A 21,814-nucleotide genomic window follows, 5' to 3' on the forward strand; every position below is an offset into this window, starting at 1 on the left:
TATTTAACATTTACATGAAACCGCTGGGAGAGATCATCCGGAGACATGGGGCGCGGGGTTATCAGTACGCTGATGACACCCAAATCATTTTCTCTATGTCTCCGACTGATGCAGTGACTGGGGATGGCGTCTCTCCTCTCGTGGCTTGTCTGGAGTCAGTAATGGGCTGGATGAGGGAAAACCGACTCAAACTAAATCCAGAGAAAACGGAGGTGCTAGTGATAGGTTCCCCTGGTCCAGGAATGGTGGTGGTTCCACCTGTCCTGAACGGAGTCACGCTCCCCGTAAAGGACTCTGTGCGCAGTTTGGGAGTGCTTCTTGACTCGTCGCTTCACCTGACTGCTCAGGTGAACGCGACGGTCAAGAGCACCTGTTATCAGCTTCGGCTGATTCGCCAGCTGCGCCCATACCTGGCCCAGAGGGACCTGGAAACTGTAGTACATGCTCTGGTAACTTCGAGATTGGATTTCTGCAATGTACTCTACATGGGGCAACCCTTATACCAAACTCGGAAGCTTCAAATGGTACAGAACATGGCAGCCCGGCTGGTCACTGGTGCTTCCAGGACCAGCCATATAACACCTGTACTAAAAGACCTCCACTGGCTGCCCATTCGCTTCCGAGCTCAATATAAGGTGTTGGTTATCACCTATAAAGCCCTAAATGGCTTGGGCCCAGGATACCTGAAGGACCGCCTCTCTCCGTACATTCCGCCTCGCACCCTCAGAACATCTGGGCAGCAACTGCTGAAGGTGCCTGGGGCTAGGCTAGCTTCCACCTCGAGAAGGACCTTTTCCACAGCTGCCCCAGCCCTTTGGAACACGCTGCCCATGGAGCTCCGCTCATCTACCACCCTGGCCCAATTTAGGAAGGACCTCAAAACCTTCCTATTCAAACAGGCATTCCCCGATTAAATATCCTGTGGGCCTCCCTCCTCTTCCGTGGCCATGAGGTTGGGCAAGGGGCTTTTTATTCTTGTTTTTAAGATTGTTGTATTTGTTTTTAACCTTTGTACTTTGTTTGCACTTGTTGCATCTTGTAAGCCGCCCTGATCGTCCGGAAGGGCGGGATACAAATAAAAATTTTATTATTATTTATTATTTAGTATTAGAACTGATTGAACAGACTGGGTTTTATTTTTAGCTGTATTGGGTCTGAATTCATGTTGTAAGTCACCCCGGGGTCCTGCACTGGGAGAAAAGTAGGATATTATATAAATGAATTATTGTACATTTCACTACATTATCAAAACAGCCCAACTTTTTCTTATCACATTGACAGAATAAGCATCAGCCCCTGAATGAATCGTTCAGTCAAATTTTTCACATGGAGGCATTACCACTTTTCTCTAAACAGCAGAGAAAATTGGTCAAAGGCCTAATATTATTTATAGGCAAATTGTCTTTAAATCTGTATTTTGGTCACTGGAAAACAAAATATTATCAGCAGGAAGGTTTAAGGGGGAAAGGGCAAAACAACACGAATGACATTTTGCAATGAGTACCTCTAACAGCCGTTTCTTAGGAGCATAGATATTATATATAAATGCCGCCTGAAATCAGCCCATTCTTATGGTAGTAAACACAGCAGTAGGGATGTAATTCCTCAATATGTTTGATCTCAAAAGAAGCAACAAGTAATATTAATAATTTTCTTCCTATTATGAGAAAGTCTTCAAAAACCACATAGCTAAGAAATCCTATTAGAACATAGCATGAGCAAAATTCACACATGGTTATATTTCACACAAAAAAGCAACACACTCCCGGCCCCAGAAAACGTTGTGATATGTTCACTTTAGGGTCACCATAACTTTAAGCCACCCAACAACAATATTTCTGTTGTAATATTGTAATATTTCCATGCAGAGGTATTCCCTGCACAGAAGATGGTGTTTCCTGCACACAAAATGTTTTTTTCTTTGTAAATCATCCACTTGTGAAATTTGCACAGAACAAATATCCTATTACAGCATTTTTTGCACAGAAAGCAGAAGTTTCTGCACAGAAAATACTGGCGAGTTACAGACCGCCGAAAAGCAGCGGCCTGCACCCGCCCCTTTCCCCACCGGATTGGTGCATCAGTGACCAGAGGGGCAGCCGCTGAGGCCCCGATCCGCTGCTTTCCAGGCTGCGGGGAAGCAGCAAAAGGCCCCTTCCCTGCAGCCTGGAAAGGGGTGTCTTGGGGCTTCAAGCTTGGCCCCTTTCTCCTCTGCGTCGCTGGGTGCAGCCATCTGAAGGCTGCGCCCAGTGACGCAAACGGCAAAAGGACCTCCGTTTTGGAGCTCCTTTTGCGGCTGGGGAAGGGGCGTACTATGCGCCCTGGTGCAGCGTGACGACGTCACGTCCACGCCGCCCATTATAGAGGCGGTGCGGTCGTGACGTCATAATGGTGGCGGCCATGTGGAACGGCCGCCGCCATTTTGTGCGAGCTCCGCGCATGCTAGGGTTGGGGGCATCCAGAAAGGACGCCCCTTTCTAATCCTAGCACACACAGAGTGCGCACTTTTAGGCCCATTTGTAACGGGCCACTGTTCTCTATACAAAGCAACCATAGAATCATAGAGCTGGAAGAGACATCAAGGGTCATCCAGTCCAAACCTGTGCCATACAGGAATACACAATCAAAGCACTCCTGACAGGTGGCAATCCAGCCTGTTTAAAAATCTCCAAAGAAGGAGACTCCACCACTCTCTGAGGGAGTGTGAATTTTGCGCAGAATAAATCCCAATTTGCTAAGAGTCTCATGAGTCCAGGGGTGTTCCCATCAGTGCTACCCAATGCTAAAAAAACACATAATTTTGCAAATATTTTCAAATATCCCTACAGAGCAGCCATGTTCATCTTTGAATGTGTGGAAGCAACATCATAAGACTCTTGATACCTCATTCAAGAGTTGGACCCCCAGATGGCTTTCTACAGACTGATGGCTAAACACCTCGCTTACAACACTTTTGATTGCTGGTACATCTAGGAGTGGGTATATCACACCAATATTAAAAATCACCCTATGGGCTGCCACGTAGTATCCCGCAAAGTACAAAGCATTGGTTATTACATTTAAAGCCCTGCATGGCTTTGGTCCAGGTTACCTACAGGATTGTCTTCTCCCCTATAATCCGTTTTATACATTCATGTCCTCTGGGGAACATTTACTTCAGCCAGCCAGAACTAGACTGGCAACTGTCACCCAGAGGAAATTTTCATTGGCTGCCCCTAGACTGAAGAATGACCTCCTGGGAGAGATTAAATAGCTAAAGATGCTGTCTGAATTTAAAACACAATAAAAGATCCTTCGCACTTTGATCTCTCTTCCCACACACCTACCCAGTCAATTTTAAATTATGGATTTTAAATTGTTATATTTATGTATAATTTTATGTTGGATTATTTTAATGTTTGCTATGTTTATGTGTTTAAACATGTTCTTAAATGGTTTTATGTGTTTTAATCTATGCTGCACCCTGTCCTGAGTCTTGAGGAGAGGCAGGTAAGAAATAACAACAACAACAGATCCTGGGCAGTGTGTGCATCTGAGACTCCCACTGAGAATCCAATGTGCGGGGAGGGGAGGGTCAACTTTTCCATTCTCAGACACAACCCGCCCCCCCCCCCCACACACTCACACCTGCTCCCTTTGCACTGCAGTTAGTGAAAAGAGAGGAAAGTTCTCACTGGTATCAAGGAGAACTTTATTTTCCTTTTGCTAATTGCAACCCAGGAGACATTTTTCTGGCCTCACAGTCAAGGATTAAGCCTTCCCTTCCGCCATGTGCCGAGTTCTTCATGAAACCCACCCTCCTCACCTCCCCGCTCCAGAATTACATTTTAAAATATGTCTCTTGATTCTGCTTCAAGTCATGCAATCATGCAAATACCCTTTGTTATACCCTTATTTTTAGTATACTGTTAAATCCATTTAGATGCATATCTCTAGATTTTATTCTTGACATTTATATGTATATATGTATTCATATGAAACACTAAAATACGATGTTTCTGATGGATTCAATGCAATGTAATTTCTGCAAAACATTTTATTATTTTGTGCTAGCCATGTGCCATAATAATAAATTATTATTAAGTCATGCAATTAACCTAACATGGAGTTAGGCACTAAAGTTACAGGGCATGAACTTCAAGCTGATTATGAGGGTGCAATCTGCCACAATCGTAAAATGAATTGCAAATCTGGAGGGGGGAATGATGTCATCATGTTCAGGGAGGAAAAATTGTGGAATAGAGCACTATAGCCAAGAGTGGAACAGATAAAACTGAGTATGTCAATTAATTCATTGTGGAAGGGGAAAAAAACACTACATTGTGGATTATCTCCTAGCCTCAGTGCTTGCACTCAACTGGGGACACTGGGAAAGAGGCACAAGCCTCCTTTTTCTGCAACGTGGATGGGTCACACTTCATGCTATCCAACATATGGGAGGGAAGGGGGCTTCATTGTTCATCTGCCATATATTTCCACACTGGATGCATTTATAATCCCAGATTAGTTACTATGACAGGTATTGTGTTGAAGGGCACAGATTGAGAGGAATATAGGTCAAACTGAGTCTGGATTTTTCAGGCTGCTGGTCACAGAACAGTATACTACTTCATATCATATGATATTTAAACATTTGTATATCATTTGCATTCAAAACATCTCTTTTAGTGGCTTGCAATATTAAAAGCCAATAAATAACAGGAAAACCAAGGTTTGGGGGGGGGGGAATCCACACACACAAACCCAAACCAGAAATAAAACAATCACAAAATTAATTAATTTGAAAGCAATTTCAAATGTTCCACCTCTTCACAATACAGGAAAGTGACTGCAACAATATTCGGAATGAATTTGCTTAAAAGTCTTTATTGAAGGCCATGCCTTCTTTAAAAAAAAAAAACTGTTCCATTGTCAAACAACTCAGACCATCAGAAGGTTTCTACTCACATTTATTGTCAGGAGACTCTTTTAACGCTTAATCTCAGTCTCCTTCTGTGAACCTTTAAAAAAATCATTTTTATTCAACAGCTGAAAAAACCCCTATACACAGCAATATATGTGTAATTTTTCTCCTTGGGTCAGGAGAAGGAAAGCAGAAACACTGGAAGCTGCTTGGTACTGAGTGACATCATTAGTCAGAGATTGAGAAAGTTATTTTTTTATTTACTACCCTTCCCCTCCCCCCAAAAAGTCCTCATAAGTTTGCCAGAGTGAAAGCTGGATGTGGTTCCTATTCCTTTAATGGATAGATAAAAGAAGGAATGTGTAATTTTTGGTTCAGCTTCTGGAACAACAGAAAATGTACTTCCCTGTAAACGCAGCCGAAACCAAACTGCTATAGCCTCTCCTAGCTTTCCTGTTTGTCTTCATTAATACCTTTTGCCATCTTGATTACACACCAATGTTCCTTGGTCACATGTGTCCTGGTTTTTGTTTGTGAAACGTTGGAGTGTATGACTGAAGGAACAGTGAGCCCCTTAACTCCTGGGAGCTGCCTATCCTGGCTATAGAGGACTGATCAACAAAATGACAGCTCCTTGCATCTGTTATCCAAATTGCTGGGAGTCCTGGAAGGACACCCACAAATTGTGTTTTAGGGGAATTTTAATAGATCAAACAAAATAATATTTTGGCTGGGGCAATGTCGGCCTTGGGACCAACCCTGTTTATAATGGTTCCAAATCACACATAACTCCAGAGGTAAATCCAAATATGTTTTTGTATTTTTATTAAGGAATCAATCAACACACACACACACACGAACTCGGAAGGAAAGGTGGGAGAAGTGTGGAGGCCTTGCTAATAGTGATACATTATGACTGTGGATCATGGTTCAAATCAATGGGAGTCCAGAATGGAGAAGGCTCAATAGCTGTCACAGCAAGTGGTATGGCAGGCATACTGAGGAGTCTAGTCTAGTCAAACCGACAACATCCCCGTCTGCTTGTAAACTAGACCACGGAACTGTTGTTTAAGTACTAATATTTATACCCAAAACCTTGTCTTGGGGGCAGCAACTAAGGAATGAAAGGATTAGATTCTTGCCAAATGGTTTCCCAGGAGGAAGAGAATGGTCAGGAGTTGCAGTAAATGTTTGGGTGAATGGTGTGAATATCTCAAACAAAAGGATCTGCATTCCTTGCTGGAATATCCCTGTCCTGTGTATACACAAGCAGTCGCCTTCTTTGGCCATGACCTACTGTCGCTCTCCAAAGACCAAAGGGATTATATTGGTACCTCAGGAGAACTCATCATTGGGGATGCCTTCCTTGTTCCCTTGCTAGCGCCAACTGGTTTTCCGAGTGTAAAATGGTCAGGCTTCTGCAGTGGGGTCCTTATCCCTTTTAATATTAATCTTGGTGATTGGTGGTCTGGTCTTGGGGTAACACATCCACAATGTAGTTGTTTTTTTCCTTCCACAATTGAATTAAATATAGTCTCTAAAAATATTACATCATACTATCTTGAGTCTTTGGCACCCTAGTTTTGGAACTAGATGCTCTTCAGTACTAATGTCTGTGGTTACATCAGTGTCTTCCCTACCCCCATGTCTTGGATATGTAACCTCTAGAAAGGTCTGTCATCAGCAACCAGCTATGTAAATTTTTGGACTGTTTCTTTTAGGTGTGTCTTGTCAGCACATTTTCCATTGCTCTAACTTAATTACAGAAACCATCGCCAGCCATCCTGACTGTATCAAAATGAATCCTCAGTTCCCTGATGATCATCCAAGGGCCATCAGCTCATCAATATATATAAAGTCAGAAGCCCCATATTGATTGCTGTTGCCTCTAATGGACTCATTACATGAAGTTCACTGTGACCTCTGCAAAATCTACACGAAAAAGTTCACCCACACAGTTTGAAAACCTTGGGTCAAGAGAGGAAAAACAGAAACACTGGAAGCTGCTCACCTTATTAGTCAGAGGTTGAGAAAGTTACTTTTTTGGGGGGACTACAACCCCCAAGAGTCTTCATAAGTTTGCCAGAATGAAAACTGGATCTGGCTCCTGTTCCTTTAATAGATATATAGAGGAAGAAATTTCATCAGGGATTTGCTTGCTACTTGGTTGTGTAAGAAGGAACACCTGCTAAAATTCCTTCTGCTACACAACCACTAAAGATAAACCCTAGTCCTCAACCAACTTTTCTAAGGCCACTTAACCCAGTACAGTACTGTCTGTCACTTAAGTATGACACAGACAGCGAGGCAGACAAAGAGGGTGGCAGACCAAGCCCTCAAGACCCAGGGGCAGAAGAGAGGGACATGTCCATGCAGGACACCAACACAGGTATTTCTCCAGCAGCCACAAGACACAGATACAAACCAGATAATACCTAGCACAAGTAAACACAGACAAGATAGGAAGGGCTTGTATTGGTCACAGCATAATCATAAAAAATGTGCTGTTGTCAGGGAACACCTGTGGCAGTCTACTAGACCACCTTCATCTCTGACTTTTCTAAAGGTTGTAACCTGCTTTATTCTTGATTTCTTTGATTCCAAGGCCTTTGAACCCTGCTTCATGGACTAACCTTGCTATTGATACCCCTTTGAATTTGATGCCTCAATAGATTGCTTTCACCTGCTGAATTGACTGGTTTGAATTTGAGAACACTGAGCTGCAAGCTCTGGTAGGACAGCTTTATGCCCCTACAGAATTCCTTGCCGTGGCTGACTGGTAAACATTGGGTCTCCTAGTCTCAGGTGAACAAGGTCTTTCTCCTTGCCTGCTAACTAAGGCCCTGTGCAGACTGGCCATTAAGGTTGGCCTGGGGGCAGAGTCAGGGCGTTTTGTCCACATGAAGGAGTGCCATATAGCCATGCCGCCATAGCTATCACACCTTTTCCAAGGCACAAAAAGTAGCCGCTTTTTGCACCCTGGAAAGGCCAGATTGGGCTACAGTGTGGAGTTGCCACAACCCTGATCTAGCTTAAAAAGGGTGACTGGAGGCCGCCCCTTCGGGGTTGTTTGCACAGCCCCACAGTCTTTCAACTGGGGCTAAGAACAGAACCTGGAATCCTTCTACATGCAAAAGAGGAGCTCTAGAACTGTGGAATCATCTCTTCCCTCAACAAACACATGGGGAGTCTTGTTAAGGGGCCCAATTTAGACACTGTGTAGGAACAACAACAAAGGATTTTTTTCACTCACATTAAAAAAAATTATGATTACTACCATATTTTTGTATCATACCCTTCGTATAAGGAACTCTGCACAGCACATGTTAACCACTCCTTTTATAGAATTATAATGCTGGATGGGAACCCAAGGGCCAATCCTTTGCCACAAAGAAAAAGACAGCACTCCTGGAGATGACCTTGCAACTGCTGTATAAAGATCTCCAATGAGAGAGAATTTACTGCCTTCTGAGGCAGTCTATTCTACTGTCCTAGAATCATAGGCAGGATACAGATCACCCAAAAAGGGCTGTCTATCCACGCCTTGTTTTGCTGCATGAGGGAGCCGCAGCGGACAAACCGCACGGCTCCCTCATGCAGCAAAAAGAACCCTTAAAAAGCAGGTTCTTCTTGCGGCACGTTTGTGACGCCAGGACATGCGGATGCTAAACATCTGTCACGTCAAAATGGCGGTGCCCATGTGTACAGCGCACCACCATTTTGACACCCCCATCACATGCTAGGGTGAGGCTAATAAGGGTGGTGCCCCCTCAGTCAACCCCTAGCACATGATGTGGGCGCCGCAAAGGCCCATCTGAAGAGGGCCAAGTTAGAAGAGACCACAAGGGCCAATGTGAAGTTGAAGGCTTTCATGGCCAGCATCCATAGTTTTTTGTGGGTTTTTTGGGCTATGTGGTCATATTCTAGAAGACTTTATTCCTGACATTTCACCAATATCTGTGGCTGCCATCTTCAGAGAATGGGCCATGTAGTCCAAACCCCTGCCATGCAGAACTCAGAATCAAAATGCTCACAATAGATGGCCATCCAGCCTCTGTTTAAAAGTGTCCAAAGAAGACCGCCACCAAACAAGGGCATTTATCAGACAGGGTTTCTGCAGCCCAGATCTGGGGCTTCAGCAAATTGGGCAATTCAAAATGATGTGTTATCTAGAATGTATTTGCATACCTCGTTGATTTCAATGGGAGCCCCATCTTTTTTTTTTAATTTATATACCGCTATTCCAAAGATCATAGCGGTGAACAGCAAGTAAGCTAATTAGCAAGTAAGCTAATTTGCCCCCCAACAGTCTGGGTACTCATTTTAGCGACCTCGGAAGGATGCAAGCCTGAGTCGAGCTTGGGCCCTTTGCTGGTCTTGAACTCGCAACCTTGTGGTTTCGAGTGAATGGCTGCAGTACAGGCATTTACCCACTGCGCCACCAGGGCTCCATCTGCGGGACTTCCGCTGGACTTCCGAACTGGCTCCTCATTTTGGAGCATTTTGGCAAATCCGCTAAATGAGGGGATTGACAGGAACCGCATTGGGGCTCTGTACGATCTCAGTGCGAATTGGTCTGGTGAGGCATTCCAGTTTGCTTGTTCTCCTGACCACCATTGCAAAGACCCCCGGGTTGCAAATCTCCTATGATGCCCTGCTGCAAGTTGCCCCATTTGCTTCCGCCGGGGCTGGGGAGCGATCATGGCTCCATCAGGGCGCTCTCTCTCCTTCCCTCTCCTTCTCCACTGGAGCCGGCCAGCAAGTGCTTTCTCCCTGCCTGCCTGCCTGCCTTTCTCTCTCTCTCTCTCTCACACACACACATTTCAGCCACATCTATATCTACATCTATCCTCCTGTTCTCATCTATTTCACATACACACACACTCATACATACACACAGACACACAGACACACAAAGGAGGGGGCTGTCCACAGTATCCTCAGCACTCTTCTCTAGCACCACATTTCAAATGAGCTCATTTTCTTCCTATCTGCTTTCTTCACAGTCCCGCTTTCGCATCTGTACATGGTGATGGGGAATACCATGCTTGGACAATTCTGACTTTGGTGCTATCATGATTTCTACATTCTGCAACACCTTGGGATGTTCAAATATGGGCAGAAAATTGTGCAAGGTGCTTGCTGGTCTATGATTCTTTTCAATGGTGTTTCTAAATAATCAGGAACCGCATTTTTTTTTAACCTGGGAAGGAATAATAACAACATATGCTTTTCCCACTACTAGTCCTGTCAACATTTCCTTGACTGGTGAACAAGCCTATCTTGCAAAACTCATAACTTATCACAAAGCATAAATATCAACAAGAGCTCACAACTGCCCAAAAAGCATCAGGCAAAGAAGCTAATATTGTAGTAACTGATGGTTATTAATGTTCATCATTGTATATTGATGTCACTGTATTAACCTGTTGCAATAGCCATTTGCACTCAACTTGGCCTGACACTTACCCAAACTGTGGTTTGTTATATGACATGTTTAAAGGTCACAGTGACTGAACAACCTTTTTAAAAAAAATAATGTATTCCCTTTGTTACAGGAAATGGATGGAACACACAGCATCAAACAAATGTTCCCTCCTCATCCACCACCTCCCCAAAACTCATAATTATAAAATATCCTTGTTTATACATCTGTTTTCTTTCCTTTAAAAACAAAGCATTAAAAATTGCTTATTTCATTTTTAATAGATGGGCACATAAGGTAACACAAATGATTCCTCAAACAAACATGGAATCAGTCTTGCTTTGTGCTGAAAGGAGTGATGGTAGGTTATGTCATTGAAACTGATAAGCTTTTAAAATGGAAAAAAATGGTTTGCAATGCATCAAGTGCAGAGGTTTGGAAAGCAATTTGTTTGGACTGCATCTCTCAAAACCTCCCACTGTCCGTGCTGGCTGGTGGATTTGGGGTTCAAAAATGTTTCTTTCCCATGTTCTAACCATGCCACACTATTAGGCATTTTTTTTAATACATGGCAAGAAATATTTCTTTGGCATATTCAATGGAGTTTTGTCATGCTCTTAGCTTCTCCAGTGGTGTACTGAATATGTTCAAACCTAAGCAACCATCTTGAGAAACTAGACCAGACATAATTTCTTCTAAAGTTCTTACATGGTGTTGTTATTGTTGTTCTGGTTTACGTTCAAGTCATTTCCTACTCATGACGACCCTAAGGCAAACCTATCATGGGGTTTCCTTGGCAAGGTTCTTCAGAGAGGGATTGCATGGACCAGGATCTTGGCAGTAGAGGCAGAGAGATATGGTCGGATTTTGGCAATATTGTATAGAAAGAATCTACAAGCCTTCGCTGTGGTCTGGATCTGAGGGATACACGACAGAGAAGAATCAAAGATAAAACCAAGACTGTGGGCTTGCTGGACTGGTTGAATAGAAATGCTGTCCACAGAGACAGAAAAGGAGTGTTGAAGGGTGGGCTTAGGAGGAAAGACAAGAAGCTCCGTCTTGGATATGTTGAGCTTCAAACGCCAATGGCGCATCCACTGCAAGACAGCTGTGAGACAAGACGAGACTTGCTGTTCAAGCCTTGGAGAAAGGTCAGGGGTGGAAAGATACAACTGGGTATCATCGGCATACAGATGGTAGGAAAAACCAAAAGAACCAATGAGTTTATCTAAGGGTAGTGTGTAGAGGGAAAACAGAAGGGGACCCAGAACAGAGCCCTGGGGAACTCTGACAGATAAGGGAACAGGAGATGAAGTCTGACCACCTGCAACCACTGCAAAAGATCTGTCTGACAAATAAGATCTAAACCAGTCGAGAACGGAGTCTGAGAAACCAAGGTCAGAAAGTATATCAACTAGAAGAGAGTGATCAACGGTGTCAAAGGCTGCAGACAAATCAAGAAGGATGAGAACAGAGTAAAGGCCATTAGCCTTGGCCCGTAAAAGGTCATTGGAGATCTTAGTGAGAGCGGTCTCAGTAGAATGCCTTGGGTGGAAGCCAGACTGAAAGGGATCGAGGATGGAGTTGGCTTCAAGAAACTCAAGACAGCGAGAATAAACAACCCGTTCCAAAACTTTAGAAAGAAAGGGAAGAAGAGAAATCGGACAATAGTTAGACAAAGAGGAGGGGTCAAGAGAAGGTTTTTATTAGAATTGGGGAAATGAGAGCATGTTTGAAGTCCGACGGGAAGGAGCCTGTAGAGAGAGAGAGATTGAAGGTATGTTCTGGCTTTGTGATGAATCCCTATGGAATCTGAATCATCTCACCAGCAGAGGATAGCTCAGGCTAACCAATATTTATTCTCTACAATTTGGAAAAATGACTTGATTAAACAAAACAAACAACCAAAAACAAAAGAAAGCCTCAAATCTCCTAGCCTGTGCCTATGCTGGCAGTTACAGTCCAGAGAAGTAACTCTTTCAAGCTCCCATTACATAGGGGGAAAGTGAGAAGATGGAAAGAAGCTAGGACATTTTTAAAGCAGCAGAAAAAATGAAATGACATAAGATTAATTGGGCTTATCCCTACAAAACTAGAACAATTTGGGTGTATGGGAATGTTTTCCACTACCAAATGTTGAAGGGTGTGCGGTCACCTCACACATTTTACAAAGGTAGACTTGAACAGCAAAATCTTTAAAAAGATGGGCCAGGGCATGTAATCTAACTTGCTTCTGTGCTGTCAGAAGACAGACACCTCCCCAAACTCAAAGGAACTCACAATTCAGAGAACAAGGCTGTGTTAAATCTATGTTGGAATCCATGCACTACAAACCATATTGACATCACGGCAGAGCTCGCACACCAGACCCAGCTTTCCATGCCTGGGGCAAAGACTTAACTGCTGATTGCCAGCTCAGTTAGTCCCTGCTGCCATAACAGCAACACCGGATGAAAATCACACTCCCCATTACACTGTAAGCATGAGTATCAAGCTCTGTAGTGACAAAGGCCTGGAAAATTACTTGGAGCAATATTATCCCTTTTCCTGGTTTGAGGGTTGGTTTCTAAATGATGCAAACCCATTAAGACAGTTAATCAATTACATATCAAAATACAGCTACTGTACTGTTAATAAGTAATTTGGTGGAATGGACAGGTGATGGTGGTAGTGGTAAACTGTTATGCTTTTTTAGATTCCTTCCTTCCCTTCATTACCTATCTATTTGAAAAGTTAATCAAGTGACAAAGTCTGAAGCATTAGTTTCAAAGTAATTTGTTAAAATTACCATTCCCAATGCCAACCATTCCAAGGTTTGCCAGAACTAACTCATTACTATTTCTCAAAGGCCTGAGGAACTTTTCTAAACCAAATACTTTATGTAAAATACACAAGCACAGCAAGCCTCAACACTTGAAACAAGGCATTATGGTATGAATTTTGAATTATGTTTATTTTAACTATTGTAAGCCACCTTATGTTCCCAATTGGGAATAATAACAGTAATGATGATGATGATGATGATGGAGGAAGAAGATATATCCCTCTTCCATTATTAAGTGCACATCCTCAGAACTATAAAAGTAAATTTTAAAATTGCTGATACACAGCAAAATAAGTGCACTTATTTCCCATTAAGTTGCAATTTTAATGGAATTTAACTATACCTTTGTTACTGTAAAAAAGTAATTAATTACAAGTACAGGTTACAAAGAGTTACTTTTGGCCTATGGCTCTCCAAATCTGAGAGTTGTCATAAAAATAATGTTTAAAGTTCTAAAAATAATATTTACAAACAAACAGCTTCATTTATATACTACTTCATACTGAACTAGCAGCGTCCAAGCAGTTTACAATTGTAAGCTAATTGCCTCCAACCATCTGGGTACTCATTTTAGCGACCTCGGAAGGATGTAAGCCTGAGTCAAGCTTGAGCCCTTTTGCTGGTATTGAATTCACAACCTTATGGTTTTGAGTGAGTGGCATTTAACCACTGCGCCACTGTGCCACCAGGGCTCTATAATGTGTTATTTCATGCTCTATCAAGTGTTGAATAAAAACATAGCAGAAAGGAATAGTCATGTTGAGCATGTGGATATGGTGCTTTGAACACTTTCATGTCCATTATCATGATCTATAAAAAGTGGCATTATTATCTTCTTATTTCAGATAAGGAGAAGATGCTGAAAAACAGGTGAACCACTAAAACGACTAGAGAGTTTATGAAATAGGCAAAGTTTACATTAATGAGTTCCTGTTTCATGTACACTTGATGGGTCTCCCTTATTATAAGGGGTGTCCCTTATTTAAGGCTCAGAAAGCTTGTCCCTTATAGGACTGTCAGGTGTCTCTTATTATATGGGATGTTCCCTATTTAAGGGCTGAGAAACTTTTATAGACTAATTAAGATGTATTTTTTTTAAAAAATCCTGTTTGGGTATGTGGGCCCTTCATAAAGACAGAAATGTGTATATCGTGCCATTTATGAATGTGGACAACATGTTAATCTTAGAGAAAAAAATACACAGCTAGGTCAACTGAAATCAATACTTTCAGGATGTGTGTGAATAGGGGGGTGCTGGAGGTTCAGGATGCATCAGCTGACATACTAAGGAGGGAGACACCACTGTTTCCCAAACATCTGCTTTTGAGCAGAAATGGGCTGTGGTGTTTGCATGTGTCCTTTTAAACCCCTGAAGAGATGGGCTGAGTGGGGTAAGGCTCAGTGGGAAGAGAAAGGATAGGTCATTTTTAAAAAATTAATTTAAATTTAAATTTTATTTTTTAACTTTAATTAAAAATATTTTTCTTTTAAAAATTTCTTTAAAAACATCACATCACTTTAACCACATGAAACAATGTTTGTGCAAATCCATTTAGGCTATGCATATGATATTGTAATTTAAAGGCTATATTTTTAAAATTTTGCTAGGTGTTTTTGTCAGAACGATTGCTATTACATTCAGTGATATAAGGGCATTATGGTATCAGAATACCATTTATACAAAAACCATTATTAAGGATTCTGTATGGCTGTGGTCTGGGAGGGGTTAATGGGAGAGGTGACACCAACCTCAGTGACACCACTTAGTACTTTTTCCTTTGGTATTTAAGTAGAACACAAAATTGTTAATACCTACTTCCTGATTGTCACTGCTGTATGTCATATGTCAAATGTCCCTTATTGCTATTTTGAAAACCTAGTGAGACTGACTACATGTCTTGAATTTCCAATTTCCAACCGAGATGGACAGTGCAATTCTAAGTCAAAGACATATCGTCTACAAGTGGTTCACATTAGGCACAAGCCTCTCCTGCCAACAGCGATAACCTTGATCTCAGAAATCTGCCAATAAACCCATCTAAACCCACTAGAAGTTTTCTGCTGGCTATGATCTGTCAGCAAATAGCCAAAAAAGGGAGTGGAGACAAGCTAGGGGAGAATGAGAAGACTCTTTGAGCCCAGGGACATTAGGTCAGGGCAAGGACTATGCAAAGTAATTGCCAAAGTCCCTAGAATAGGAGTGGCTCAATTCAGGTCTCTTTCACACTATACAATTACAAAAGTTTCATACCAGTTTAACTGCCATGGTTGCATCCTACAGAATCCAAAGATTTGCAGATTTGGGAAGCACTACAGATCTCTCTGGAAGGGGATCTTAAATACCCGTTGTTGTTATATGCCCCTGTGGATGAGATATCTCCAAGACTCCCTGTCCTCCACTGCTTTGCTCAAGTCGTGCAGGCTCATGCCCACGCCCTCCCTAATTGAGTCCAGCCACCTGGTGTGCAATCTTCCATTCTTTCTGGCACCTTCCACCTTCCCTAGCATTAATGTCTTTTCTGGTGAGTCATGCCTATTCATGATGTGACCAAAGTAAGACAACCTCAATTTGATCATCGTGGCTACTAGGGGTATATTAGGATTAATCTGTTCAAGGAGCCATTTGTTTGTCTTTTTGACTGTCCACAGCAGGGATAGGCAACCTGCGGCCCGTGGGCCGGATGCGGCCCGGCAAGGCCTTGGGACCAGCCCCAGCCCGGTCCTGCCGCCGATTGCTGCCGGGGCCTTTGGCGTCTCAGGCGAGGGGCATGGTGGGGCAATTGTCTATAGAAGCCTCAGAAACATGCATTTATCTTAACATTTTTTAAAAAATCAGCAAATTTTTTCGCATGTCCTCATTTTTTTATTTAAAAAGTGCCCTCCCTTTGGAAATTTTGTCCTACATTTGTCCCAGTTTATTTATTTATTTAATTTTTTTTAAAAACATTATTTAATTATTTATTTTTTGGCTTCGGCCCCCCCAGTTGTCTGAGGGACAGCAACCCGGCCCCCAGCTCAAAAGGGTTGCCTACCCCTGGTCCACAGTATCCTCAAGCACTCTTCTCCAGTACCATATCTCAAATGAGTTTTCCCCCTCTTTTTATCCGCTTTTTTCACTGTCCAGCTCTCACATTCATACGTAGGGATTGGGAATACCATGGCTTGGACTATTCTAACTTTGGTGCTCATTTGTATATCTTTACTCTTTAGGATGTTTTCTGGCTCTTTCATGACTGCACTTCTTTTTCGTATTCATAGTTATATTCTTATCTCCTAACCACAGTCTCTGTTCTGAACAATGTTTGATTCCAGGTATGAGAAATTTTTAATTATTCCAGTTTTCTCATTTGAATTTATGTAGGTCCTCCAGGGTTATTTTTTCTCTGTGTGTGTTCAGAAGCAAGCTTGTTTTTGCACTTTCTTCATTGACCTTAAATACCTACCAGAACTAAAACCCTAAGATTTCTCAGGATGACACTTCAACAGTTACAGGAATATCAAAGTGCTATTACTGTGTGATCTGAAAGAGATTGTAGGTGAAACTGGTCTAGTGTTGGCTCAGCTGTCCATATGATTTAGGTCCAGATTATTTGAAAGACCATATCTTCCCATACAAACCTACACATGTCCTAAGATCTAATATTTGACTGCACTTTGGGAGGTTTCTTATTTGGCTTTTGAATTTTTAATGGTTTTATATTTTGAACCCAGTATATTTTTAATGGTGTAGTGGTTTGAGTGTTTGACTACAACTCCTGGAGACCAGGATTCAAATCCTTGCTCAAGCATAAAACCTGCTGGGTGACTTTGGGCAAGTCATATATTCTCAGCCTCAGAGGATGGCAATGGCAAACCACATTTGAAGAAACCTGCCAAGAAAACCCTATGATAGGTTTCCCTTTAGGGTTGCCATGGAGCCCTCCCTCCATAATAACTGTCATCCTTTGGCCTGAGAGGGAGTGACCAGGCAGGCCCAGCTCTACCAGGGTTAGCCTGAAGAAGAAGAGCCCTCCCTCTAGTCCATCTGCCTTGGTCCAGGCCTCAGATGGAGAGAATAACCACTAGACCTCATTTCCTTCCCCACCACCATTCCCTTCTGCTTTTGTGTCGTGTCTTTTAGACTGTAAGCGTGAGGGCAGGGAACCGTCTAATTAAAAATAATAATTGTAAGCCACTCTGAGAGCCATTACGGCTGAAGGGTGGGGTATAAATACCATAAAATAAATAAAATAATAAATAAATCAAAAATGACTTGGAGGTACACAACAGCAAATGCTGTTAAGTTAATGGTTTTATAATTTTCTTATACTGGTGTGATGTTTATAATTCTGTTTTTAAAGTTGTACTGTTTTTTAAGTAAGCAAGCAGCCTTGGGTACAATTTAGAAGAAAGGTGGCATATACATAAAATAAAATAAAATAGACATTCTGACAATGTTGTTCCACAGAGCTTGATGGCACATTCCCTGGTTCTCCAGTCTAACAGATTAAATATGCATCTGAGGAAGGAGACTAAGGCGGGATATAGACCGTCCAAAAGGGAGGTCTCCCGCTGCCCTTGTTTGTTGCGCGAGGGAGCCGCATCAGGCAAACCGCGCGGCTCCCTCGCACAACAAAAAGAAGCCACAAAAAGCAGCTTCTTTCTGCGGTGGCAGTATGATGCCACAAGGCGCCAATGGCGCACTTGCGTTGTCATGAAGGTGCCAGACGTGCGGACGCTAAGCGTCCGTCACATCAAAATGGCAGCGCCCATATGTATAGGGTGCCACCAATTTTACACCCTCATTACGTGCGAGGGGCAAGGTGGGTCAGAAAGCGCCGCCCCTCGCATGTAACGACAGCGCCCAATAGGGCCCGTCTATACAGCGCCTAAGTCTACAAAAGATTATGCTGCGATTTCTTTTGCACAATTAGTCTGAAAGATACTACAAGATCCCTTTGCATACTGATATTCCACACTGATACAGCTATGTCTCTGAATTCAAGCTTAAATCTCTGGCTGGTCTTGTGGCATGCCCAAGCCTTTGATGGGATCTTCTTTGACACAGAGCTTACTTATAAGAAGCATTAATATAATGATTTTCTGAACAGTGCTAGCATGATATTTTGGTTTTCATACCTCATAGTCCCTCAACAAGGCAGACAAATATTGCTAAAGTGATGTTAACACAACTTAAAACCACACCAAAGAAGTTAATATACTAATATGACAGAGAGATTGACTATATAGAGGACACATCATCCCAGCCTTCATCCTTTTCCAAAGACCTGGTAAGATGTTGGCGTCTTACTAACATGATGCTCAAAACAGACTTCAGTTGCACAAAACACACTTTCACGTTGCTGTACTACACTTTAAAGAAGTAAATAAACCCTAAATTTCCTTTTCCTTCCCTTGTTAGACCATATGGTAGTATTTTAAATTATAAATTTCCCTGAGAGCAGCAGCAGAAAATAAAACACTAATGTGAGAATGAAATATAGCACAAATACAAGATATCATTCACCTTAATAGTAGACTTAGTTGGTGAGTGTTGACAAAATTACAGCCAAATTGAGGCCACAGGGAAAGGGTGTGTGTGTATCAGCATGCTTGAGGAATTTCCAAGTTTTGGGGGTGGGAGGTCCTGAGTGGGGACAAAACACACACAAAGAGCCCAATACAGACTGAACATGGTCAGTAGAAACAGGTAAGAAACGGAAAACTGAAGTGGAGATCAAATGGCTGCCTAAAACCTTGAAAATGTACATCTCATGGCTATAATTTGTTGCAAGTCCGACATGACAGAATCAAATTTTCACCCTTCTGTCTTTCTCTTTGCAGAAGCTTCTCTTCTCGATTTCTGTCTTTGTCCAGTGTGGGGCTACAGCAATAATTATATCTCCCATATCATCAACTGCTCCTACATATCCTTATGCATGGGTATATATACGGAGTGTCCCTTATCTGAAATGCTTGGTACCAGTAGTGTTTTGGATTGCTGGTTACAGTATATTGGATTTTGAAATACTTTCATATGTATACTGAGATACTTTGTAGATGGAACCCCGGTGAAACTCTAAACAGGATATTCATTTATGTTTCATACACATTTATACACATAGCCTGAAGGTAATTTTATACATAGTATTTGAAATCATTTTGTGCATGAAACAAAACCATGAGAAAGCATTAAACCATCAAAAAGCAAAAGTTTTGCTATCTTGAATTTTGTATGTGAATCTTATAGCACCTTTGAGACTAAAGAAAGAAGTTGGCAGAATCAGCTTTCGTAATAATAATAATAATAATAATAATAATAATAATAAAAAATTTATTTCTATACCACTATTCCTCAATGATCACAGCGGTGTACAAGATATATAAAAACAATATAAAACGACAAAAACCCCTCCAACCCCCCACATATACAATATAAAAACAGTTAAAACATCATAAAAACCCCAATACACATAGCTGACAAGAGAAAATGCATATGTACATCGCTAGAAGGGAAGAAGCTCATGGGGGAAAAGCCTGGCGAAAAAGGAAGGTCTTCAGAGTCCTTTTAAAAGCATCAAGGGAGGTGGCTGTACGGAGCTCGTTGGGCAAGGTGTTCCAGAGTTGAGGGGCTGAAATGGAGAATGCCCTCCGAGTTACACTATAGCGTGTGTCTGGAATTCTTAGAAGATGTTTCCCGCCCAACCTGAGAGTGTGGGGCGGATTGTATGGGGAGAGGCGGTCCTCCAAGTACCCTGGGCCCAAGCCATTTAGGGCTTTATAGGTTATAACCAACACCTTGTATAGCGCTCGGAAGCAAATGGGCAGCCAATGAAGAGCTTTCAAAACAGGTGTTATATAACTGGCCCTGGGACATCCAGTGACCAGTCTGGCTGCCATATTCTGCACTAATTGAAGCTTCCGAGTTTGGTACAAGGGTTGCCCCATGTAAAGCGTGTTACAGAAATCCAACCGAGAGGTTACCAGAGCGTGTACCACGGTTTCAAGGTCCCCCTGGCCCAGGAAGGGTCGCAGTTGGCATATCAGCCAAAGCTGATAACAGGTGCTCCTGACCGTCACATCCACCTGAGATGTAAAGTGGAGCAACGAGTCCAGAAGCACCCCCAGACTGTGAACAGAGTCCTTTACAGGGAGTGTGACCCCATTCAGGACAGGTGGAAAAATTTCCTTCCCCGGGCCAGGAGAGCCTATCACTAGTACTTCTGTTTTCTCTGGATTCAAACTGAGTCTGTTTTCCCTCATCCAGCCCATTACCGACTCCAGACAGGCATTTAGAGGAGAGATGCCATCCCTAGTCACTGCATCAGTCAGAGACACAGAGAAACATATTTGGGTGTCATCAGCGTACTGATAACATCGCGCCCCGTGTCTCCGGATGATCTCTCCCAGCGGCTTCATGTAAATGTTGAATAGCATGGGGGAAAAGATCGCTCCCTGAGACTGAGGTGCTGTGCAAACAGCCAATTCAGGGGCAGCTCTGTGCCGCCTCTGGAAGCTCTGGGTTGGGGACATGGCAGCCGCATGTCATGCCCCCAACCCAGTGCAAACAGAAGCTGAAAAATGCGGACGTATGAAGCCCCTCGTGCGCAGCACCATTTGGACACTGAGCATGACGGATGTCATCATGGCATATGCCGTCTGGATGGGTGTGCGCCAAGATGGCGCCTGAGGCACATGGTAGGTTTTGGGAGTGTGTGTACGCTCAGCCCTACTGCAGCCTAGTTTGAGATCAGGCTGGCACAAGGTGCCAGTCTGTACCACCCCTGAGTTAGTGTTTAATTAATCTCAAAGTTGCTACAAGATCACTCTATATACTGATTCTAAAAACTAACACGGCTATATCTTTGGATTTTGGATTATTTGTGATTTCAGAATTCTAGATAAGGGAGACTCAACTTGTAGTGATGCTCCATTATGCCATTTAGAGAGTCCTCCTTCTGCCCCATATTTAACCTTTATCCAGAGGCATTAAAAAACAACAACATTGATTGTCTTAACCTGAGTTATTTTCTGACCACAGTGAGAATCCAAAGTATTGCCCTTAAATACGTAGGAGTCATCGTGGGTACAGAATCAAGGACATTCCACAATGTCTATATGCCAAAAGTTAGATAATGTATGTTCATATGAAGTGGAATATTTATTGTCAGAAACAAATATTTCCTTTTTTGCACATATACAAAAAAACATAGTGTAACCATCACAAATGCAATTGATCTGTTGGGACAATTTTTGTTGCTAATAATATTTTTCTTTGTCTCTTTAAAAAAATACAGTTCAGGTGATTGAAACTCAGTAATATTTTTTTACAAGTGTCCAGGTGACAATGCCATGCAATGCCTTCTTTGTCAGTCTAGTTCTGTATGAATTCTGGCATAAAATGCGACTCTCTGGCACAAAATGTGCCCCATCTGCCTCGATGAAGGTAAAGCAAACCATGAATTCTCTAGAGATAAAAATAATAACAATACTCTCTCTCATCAGTGCTATTTGTTCTCACCTTTAATTCCTGGTTTGCATCACATTATTATCACCACTTGCTCATGAGAATTATGCATAGTTGAAATGAGCGGGAACGAGAAGGAACTGAGAACAACTGGAAAAGGATAATACAGCTTAGTTTTAAAATTCTTCTTGCTGTGGGCCTTCAAGTTTCTCCTGA

The 21,814-nt window shown here is 42.4% G+C and overlaps 1 protein-coding gene across 1 annotated transcript in view; it reads right to left on the reverse strand.

The window, feature by feature from the left end:
• Window positions 1-21,814, reverse strand: part of PRKCE (protein kinase C epsilon) — a 454,557-nt gene that overhangs the window by 183,331 nt on the left and 249,412 nt on the right. The gene's annotated exons all lie outside the window — the stretch shown is intronic.

The sequence above is a fragment of the Sceloporus undulatus genome, chromosome 1 (genome assembly GCF_019175285.1).
Source record: "Sceloporus undulatus isolate JIND9_A2432 ecotype Alabama chromosome 1, SceUnd_v1.1, whole genome shotgun sequence".
Classification (NCBI taxonomy): domain Eukaryota; kingdom Metazoa; phylum Chordata; class Lepidosauria; order Squamata; family Phrynosomatidae; genus Sceloporus; species Sceloporus undulatus.